The sequence below is a fragment of the Canis lupus genome, chromosome 10 (assembly GCF_011100685.1).
Source record: "Canis lupus familiaris isolate Mischka breed German Shepherd chromosome 10, alternate assembly UU_Cfam_GSD_1.0, whole genome shotgun sequence".
NCBI lineage: Eukaryota > Metazoa > Chordata > Mammalia > Carnivora > Canidae > Canis > Canis lupus.
This window is the reverse complement of record NC_049231.1, coordinates 28,112,205-28,121,231: the sequence shown is the minus strand read 5'-3', so window position 1 is coordinate 28,121,231 and position 9,027 is coordinate 28,112,205. Positions and strand designations below refer to the sequence as shown.

The following is a 9,027-nucleotide window of genomic DNA, read 5'->3' as shown; positions in this document are numbered from 1 at the left end:
CTGGGTGGCTTAGTCAGTTGAGTGTCTGACTCTTGATTTTGGTTCAGGTCATGATCTTCGGATCGTGAGACAGAGCCCCATGTTGGGCTCCAGGCTGAGCATGGAGCCTGCTTAAGATTCTCTTTCTCCCTCTGCCTCTGATCCCCTAGTCCCCCCCCACCCCAGCTGCTTGCACACACACACCCATATGCCGTCTCTCTAAAAAAAATAATAATAGAAATTTTGCTGATAAAGATGAAGACTACATTTCCCAGCTTGCTGTGCAGATAGGTGTAGCCACATGACTGGATTCCAGCCAATGAAACAAGAGAAGAGCCAAGGTGTGAACTTTCCTATTCATGCCCTCTAAAGAAGAAGTGCATACCTCTTCTTCGTTTTTCAGCCCTTCCCACAGGCTGGAATGTGGCTGCGATGACAGGAGCTGGAGCAGCCGTATTAAGCCAGACAGTGGGGCCATCTCCAGGTTGGGAAGGCCGGTAACACTGAATATGAAAAACTATAACCGATCAGTGCTGGTCATGTCATGCTCAGACTATTATATTCAAGAGAAGTAAACTTCTATCTTATTTAAATCACCATTATCAGGCTTTTGCTATAGCAGACCTAAATTCTCAGGAATGCACCTTTATTTATTAAAACATAGTGGTTGGGGATCCCTGGGTCGCGCAGCGGTTTAGTGCCTGCCTTTGGCCCAGGGCGCGATCCTGGAGACCCGGGATCGAGTCCCACGTTGGGCTCCCGGTGCATGGAGCCTGCTTCTCCCTCTGCCTGTGTCTCTGTCTCTCTCTCTCTCTCTCACTGTGTGCCTATCATAAAAAAAAATAATAATAAAAAATAAAAAATAAATAAAACATAGTGGTTGGATATTTCCCCCGACACCCGCAGCCTGATCTGTCCATGTATGAGAGAAATGTTCTCTACAATTTATCTGGTCCTGTCCATCCCTCAAACATTGGTGCTGCCAAAAAAGGATGTTTTTTGGTTAAGTTGATGATTATTTGTGAGCCACGATGTAGACTAGAAGGGGCCATGAGACCAGGCCTGATTCTCCTCTGACATGTCAGCTGCGAGAAAGGGCACAGCTACGTGGATGGAGGCACTTGCCCTGGAACACCAGTGCTCAGAGCTTATTCACAGTAAGCAGCTGGCAGGCAACAATGTGTTTCCTGATCTTCATTCAGTGCCGAGAGAAATTGAGAATATTACAAGTGCAATCAAGCCAAGGCCACTGAGTGGACGTCTTTTTAGCCAGCTGTCAAAAGAGATGGGCTGAACAAAAGTCTGCTTTTCCAACCTGAGCCGCTCTCGCTGTTGAATGAAGGTGCACATCGAGCTTTTTTTTTTTTTTTTTTTTAATGAAGGCCAAGATTCAAAGTCTTTCTTTATGACACAAAAGTGCCCATGCAAACCATTCCTTTGGTTTTTGGAAACATGACTTGTCTCCACAGTTAGCACCTGGAATAATCAGACTCCATCAAATGTTCACATTTGATTAAAAGATACCAGGGTTTTGAAAGACCAACTGTGGGGCAAATTTCATGATTTTCCCAACAGCCTGACTGTCCCAGAACTTGACGATTCTCTCCACTGCTCAGGGGGACAAATCAATGACACGGCAATGAGCATACTAAAAGTCACATCCAAGGGCTGCTGCCAAACAAGAAGGAATGTCTTCTAGCCTGAAATGCAACCAAAGCAGGGTCTGGGCTGTTGGTCCCTACAGCGTTCCAGCTCTGGAGTGCGCCGAGCGTGGCATCTTCCCTTCTGATGGCTCCAGAAAGAAGCTTCCGTGCAAAATTGCTTCTTCATCAGCTCAGGGGCTGTGTCCAATCCTCAAAGCCCAGGGCCACCGACCACCACCACCAGACACTTGTCCCAGCCCCACCAACCTGTGGCTGAGCGATGGGTTGTCTGCTCTGGTGAAGTCAAGAGAAGCAGCTGCCTGGATGGGAACCATGAACTGCGGGACAAGCTAGCTTGTCATCGGGCCAGATGGGGAGGCCTGGCTCATTCATACACTTGGCAAGTCATGATGGAGGGCCTACTACGTGCCCAGAACACAGATGGCCTGGAAAATCAAAATCTTAAAAATTTAAAAACAGGGGTTACAAACATAATAATCTCGTCTGGTGAAATGAAGACACTTTTTTAATTGTGGTAAAATATATATAACGAAATTTACCATTTTTCAATGTACGTTCAGCGGCATTAAGCGCACTGGCATCATTGTGCCACCAGCACCACGGCCCATCTCGAGGACTTCTCATCCTCCCCGATGTGCTCACTCAACACAAACTCCCCATCGTCTGTCCTCAGCCCCCCCAGAACCAGCATTCTACTCTCTTTCTCTATGGATGTGCCTACTCCAGATGCCTCACTTAAGTGGAATCCTCCAGAATTTGCCAGTTTGTGTCTGGCTTCTTTCACTTAGCGTAGGTCTTCAAGGTTCATCCATATGGTAACAAGGATCAGAACTTTACTCCCTTTTTTTTAAGCCTGAAAAATGTTCCATTGGATACATGTTTCTTTTATGCCTTCAGTATGTTTATACAATGTCTTGTATTTTGTGTAACCATTCATCAGTTGATGGAATTTGGGTTACTTCCACCTTTGGGCGCTTCTGAATAATGCTGCTGTGAATTTGGGGGTGTGTTTGAATCTCTGCTTCCATAGTTCTTTCAAACTCCTTAGCCAGGAGTAGAATCGCTACATTCGATGATAACTCTATGTACCTTTTTTTTTTTTTTTTTTTTTTTAAGAGAGAGACCTTGTAAGCATGAGGGGGAGGAGCAGGGAGAGAGAGAATCTTTTTTTTTTTTTTTAACTTATTCATTCTTTTTTTTTTTTTTTTTTTAAGGATTTTATTTATTTGAGAGAGAGGGAGAGCATGAGCGGCAGAGGGAGAAGGAACCTGACATGGGGCTCGATCCCAGGACCCTGGGATCATGACCTGAGCCAAAGGCAGACGCTTAACCGACTTAACCCCACAGGTGCCCCTCGATATTTCTCTTCTGGAGAAACTGCCAAACTGTTCTCCACACCATCTTACATTCTACCATTAATTTTAAACGTATTTTATTTACATTTTTTTAATTATGACACATCTTTTCTTAATTACCTAAGATTGGTGGTTCCCCTGTGCCATTACGTAGTCCAAGATGTCATGGGCAGGGGCTAGACGACCCTGTGGGCTTTCAGTTCTGTGGTTCTGGATCAGAAAACTGAGAAGTTGAGGTCTTGGCGTGCTCAGACTAAGACATGTGGCTCTGTGTTGGGGGTTGTGGGTGCACCTCCAGGCCACGGTGCTGGGCGTGGGGTCACTGGGCTGTATCTTCCCAAACTGCTTTGGAGGAAGGGCAGCAGGAGGGGAAGTGGCTGGGGCTGGGCTGTGGGCATGCAGGAGAGGAGGAGACACGGGGACAGATGGAGCAGGAGCGAGCAAGGCCTGGGACCCACCTGTGAGAAGCCACGCGTGCCAGGTACCTTGCCTGAGCTGGCCGTGGGCTGGCTGAGGCCAGTACTGTGTTCCGGAAGGGCTGAGAGAAGAGAAAATCATTCATTCATTCAACAAACATCCTCGATCATCTGCCTACAGAGACAAGCAGACCCAGCCCACCTGTGTAGAGCCCCCACCCTCCTGAGCCCCTGCATCACCAAGTCTAACCAGCCCACTGAAGGTCTCCCCAAGACACCACCTCCCACACAATTATAGCCACCGTTCATGGAGGTTCACCACGTGCCGGCTGCCTACTAAGCACGTCACACGGATTAACACCCCCCACTTAGACAAGCCCCATTTTATAGGTGAGAAGGTAACTGCAGCTCAGAGAGGCAGAGCAGCTTCCCAAGGTCATATAGCTGGAAGACGGAGAGCCTACACTGGTCACCCCCAAACTGCCTCTCTGAACGCGAGAGCCTTTTCTGAAGACACTGAAAGCAACACCAGCAAGGGGGCTGATGTCACACACTCCACAGAATCCAGAATTTTCCGAAGCCCCTCTTAGAGGGGAGGCCTCCACCGGGGGTATCTTCCCTCCCCTCCCCAAGGTGTCCTTCGGTCCTCCTTGCTTCTGCCCAGACTCACCAGCACCCACCCCTGCCCCGAGCCTTGGGCCCTGAGCAATCGCTCCTCCTTCTGTAAAGCAGTGACTGACACCCTCTACCCTCCGCAGTGGCCTCCACGGGGAGCGGGCTCTCCTGAGAGCGGGCAGGACTGCTGAGAGCAAACATTTCTCCCCTTTGTCACATAGAGTAATAGACTCTTGAAAAATCACATACTTGGAGGATCACAGCTGAATCTTATAATCTGAGACTCTCCATCAAAGAACCTCACAACCATGGACTAATAGAATCTTGGAGTCAGTGACTCGAGAATCCCAGGATGCTACAATCTCTCCATCACCGACCGGGTGGTGGCCAATGTCACAGAGCAGCCCTGGCTGGTGGGCTGCCTCGGGGCAGGCCCGGAGAGCGAGGGGGCTGGGGAGGCGAGGAAGTCTTGGGGTACAGAAGCAGGGGTAGGGGTGGAGGAGGGAGGCTCAGCCTGTTGTCATGCCAGAGGAAGCAGTTGGCGGGTGAGGCCTGGCTCTGTTACTGATGGTTTTTAATTATGTAAATCAGCCCAGGGCCTGCGCCTGGCAAAGGCTTGGCATCCATCCACTGGCAGCAAAATTAATCAATAAATAACCAGCTGGATGGGGCCTGGGCATAAGCACCCAGCCACACCTCCACCACCACCCAGAGGGGTCCTCCCCAGCTGGCAGGAGTAAAGGGATTATAGGCAGCTCAGGCCGTCAGTGCCGTTGCACACACACACTCACACATGCCTGCACACACATGGGTACATGCACACACAGGCACCACGTGCGTAGCTGTTGATTTGAATTCGTCATGTAGATGCACTGGTAGACAACCCTGCTTGCAAGGACCCTGGGCTGCAGCCCCTGAGTGCCTGACACACCCCTCCCCACGCAGAGCCCAGCACACGCCCGGGAACACAGCCGTAGGAGGCCAGTTCCTTGTTCCAACCCCACGCTTGTCTCAGGTGGGACAGAGCTTTGCAGAGCCCCCCCTAGACCACTTCACCTCCACCACCATCCTGTGAGGCTGGCACAGCTGGGCTGAGGCCCTCATTTTACCGACGAGGAAGCTGGGTCTCAGAGAATGGACTTGTCCAGAGTTGTATCTGGGGGTCCTTCCTCCTGCCCCCAACCACCCTTGCCCCCACCCAAAGGTTCGAAGGGGCTCTAGACCCATGAAGGGGAATAAAAGTGGGAGGGAGTGCTAGGGCTCCCCAGCTACCCAGGAAATGCCACCCCCCCGCCCACCCCCCACTCCCCCCACCTCACCCCCCCAGAGCAGGGGCCTCGCTGACCTGGCAGACAGCAGGGCAGGCCTGCATCCCAGTCCAGGCCAGGCCGGTGGGGGGCCTTTCCTCTCCCCTAGGGAGCAGTGATGGATTGCTCTCTCCCACCTGGCATGCTCACCCCGGCTCCCCAGCACTGCTGCCATAAATCAGCCTCCTCATCTGGGCCTTGGCTGTTCCTTGATCACTTTCCAGCATTGGGGTTGGTGTTTTCAACCGGCCCTAGTGCAGGAGGGGACTTGTAGGAAGAATGTAAAATTAACAGACAGGTTTCCTCTTCCTCTCTTCCCCTTCTCTCTGCCTCTGGCCTTCTGCTGGCCTCTACTTCTCTCTGGTTGGGATCACTAAACACTGAAGGTGGAAATGACCCAATACATGAATGAGTTTCACTGAGCGCACCATAGGTCTCTATCTCTGGGTCTGGCGAGACACATATCCGCTTCTCTCAACCTCAGCCCAGGGGTTTCCCAACCACCTCCTCCCCAGGAAGCAGGAAGAGGAAGTGGGAAGGTGCCTTGCATGGTCGAAGTAGACTCATCAGACCCAGGGGGAGGCCAGGAAAGAAGCGTGAGAGCCAGGAGCGCCCAGGGAAGTCAGCCCTTTGGAGCCACCACTCCTTGGAGCAGCCGAGGAGGACTGTGGACTTCAATGAAGGTCCAGGGTGCACAGCCCTGGGAATTCAGCACATTCAAACAGGGGTTAGCCGCTCAGCGCCTGGAGCCAGTCTCCCCAAATCTAAATCCAGGCTGAGCCACTTAGTAGCTATGTGACCCTGGGCAAGCTGCTTCACCTCTCTGTGTCTGGGTTTCTTTTTGGGCAAAGTGGAGTAATAGTACTTCCATCATTGGTGAGCGGGTACATACTCTGTAGAAGAGTCACTGATGAGCACAGTCAAATGCTCTAAAAATTAGCAATTGTCACCATAATGAAAGATGCTGGTACACAGACCCTAGCGTATCAGAATGCCCTGGGGGGCTTTTAAAACCCAGATTGCTGCCCCTCCTCCCACTCCCCAGAATTTCTTCCTCGGTTGGTCTGGCAGGGGCCTGATGTTTGCATTTCTAGAACATCCCCAGCTGTTGCTGGGACTGCTGGCTTGGGGCTCACCCTCTGAGAACCCACTGAAGCCCATGCTGGTGCTCACTCTCTAGCTCAGCTCCCCAACCTGCTCTTCAACAGAGAACAGAGACCCAGAGAGGTAAGTGTGTGCCCCAAGGCCACACACGCTTAAGGTGGCCCTGGCCAAGCCTCCCCAGAGGAGGAGGGAGGGGAAGGCCCTGGAGGCAGAGGTGGTTCCATCACTACCACTCACTCCACCTCCTCCCCGACCTTCCCTACTGACTCCAGGAGCAAAGGGACAGAGAATTTGCCTTCCCTGCCAGAGCTAATCTTTTAATCTCTTTGGTTTTAATCTTGCAGCGCAGCATAAACCCAAATCCGCACAGGGGAAGGAAGGGGGCGAGGGACACAAATCTCATGCCCTGCGGAGGTGAGTAATCCAGGCTTTTAACCCTGCATTTTATCCCAGATCTCTGATCCCATCTCTGCCTTCCTCACCCCCTGCTACTGAGAGGCATGTCTAATAGGAGACTAGGAGGCAGAGAGAGTGAGGAGGCAGAGAGAGCAAACAGATGGCGTGAAGCCAGGTGGAGTCACGTGTCAAAAAGACTCCACTTGGGGAGGCAAAGCTTTCTTAAACAGAACACAAAACAACATAACAGAAAAATGATACATTGTGCTTCATTACAATTAAGAGTTATATTCATCAAAAGACATGATTTAGAGAAAGAAAAACCAATTCACAGATGCAAAAAAGATATTTCAATACATACATGTGACAAAGGACTAGTATCCAACATATATAAAGAACCTCTGCACATTAATAAGAAAAAAAAACACTTTAAAAAATAGGCAAAAGGTACAAACTGGAATTTCATGAAAGAAAATAGCAAAATAACCAATATGCACATGAAAAGACCCTAAATATTATCAATCATCAGAGATTTACAATTTAAAACCACATTAAGTATCATTCACACCCACAGAAATGGCCACAATTAAGAAGACTGAAAAATATCAAATACAGGAAGGATACACAGCTTGTACACAGCTAGTGGAAGTGGCAGTGGTCCAACCCGCTTGACAGTTTACATATTATCTAACATATTATCTATTCTCTGGCCCAGTCATCCCACAACTAGATATTTGTCCGAAAGAAGTGAAAGTATATGTCTACACAAAGATGGGAACATGAATGCTCACTGCAACTTTACTCACTACAGTTCCAAACAGGAAACAACCCAAAAGTCCACCAACGGGTAAATGAATAGACAAATGGTGGCATAGCCCACAGGGGAACAGTACTTAGCAATAAAAAAGAATCAGCTATAGACACACATGCCACACCAAGGATGAGTCTCACAGGCATTACGCTAAGTCTGAGAAGCCAAAAGCAAAAGAACACACTGCATGACTGTTTATATGAAGCATAAGAACAGGCAAAACCAATCTCTAGTGACAGAGGTCAGGATCGTGGTTGCCCTTTGGGAGAGGACACATTAGTGACTAGGAAGGGACATGAGGAGCCGTCTGGGGCACTGGGAAGCTTTGACAAACAGGCAAAATTCACCAAACTGTACACTTAGGATCTACACACTTTCCTATATGTAAATTATACCTCAATTTTTTTTTTTTAAGTAAAAAGAGAAATGAAAAGACACTACATTTGGAACACGTTCTCAGACCATCCCCTGCCCACCCCTTTGGGACTCAAGGGACCCCTGGGGCCCAGCCCAGCTCCACCATGGTGTGACTTTGAGCACACCTTGTACCAACTCTCAGTCTTAGTTTCCCTCTCCGTTGTAAAAAGGAAAGAATTGGGATCCCTGGGTGGCTCAGTGGTTTAGCGCCTGCCTTTGGCCCAGGGCGCGATCCTGGAGACCTGGGATTGAGTCCCACATCAGGCTCCTGGCATGGAGCCTTCTTCTCCCTCCTCCTATGTCTCTGCCTCTCTCTCTCTCTCTCTCTCTCTAATCAATCAATCAATCTTAAAAAAAAAAAGAAAGAAAGAATTTCTGCCAATCTCACCAGTCTATGGGGGCAAATCTGTGTGATATGGAGGTGAAGATGCCTTTGACAGTGAAATGTTCCCTCGGGTGGTCATAACCCTCGTGACGCCCTCTCAGGGCCCAGCAGAAGCAGGGGGACCTGCATGAACTTGGTCACTGGACCAGAGCCACCTGGGGCTGGACCTGCAGGAGTGTCAAGAGGTCTTCCCAGACCAGCTACCCTCTGCTGGCCACCTACATCCTCAAGACTCTGGGTTACCCGTATCCTGCCCTCCCAGGTGGACCACCCAGACCGCCAACCCAGTGCCAAGCTATACCATCACCACGGTCATCACAGTTTCTTCCAGAACATATCTGCAAGGCACAGAGCCCCCTCCTGGGCAGCCTTCCCTCCCTCTCCCCAGCCCTGCCGTGGTTGTCCAGAAGAACCCCTTCCTCAAGGCTGGAACTACTACGGGACACTAAGGAGGAAATAAGACCCCAAACCAGCAAGCCCCTGCAAGGCCTGGGTGCTGGCATTCCCTGCCAGGGCTCTTTCCCCTAACCCCCTCCAGCCGTTTGGTCTGAAATAGTCACTGCACCTGGAAAAAGCTT

The 9,027-nt window shown here is 50.1% G+C and overlaps 1 long non-coding RNA gene across 1 annotated transcript; it reads right to left on the bottom strand.

The window, feature by feature from the left end:
- Window positions 1–1,480: 1,480 nt before the first annotated feature.
- On the bottom strand, window positions 1,481–3,537 carry LOC119873760. Its single transcript, XR_005365169.1, has 3 exons — window positions 3,457–3,537; window positions 3,119–3,340; window positions 1,481–2,083 (listed from the first exon to the last, which is right to left on the bottom strand). It is a non-coding gene; the product is annotated as an uncharacterized LOC119873760 (long non-coding RNA).
- Between the last annotated feature and the right edge of the window lie 5,490 nt (window positions 3,538–9,027).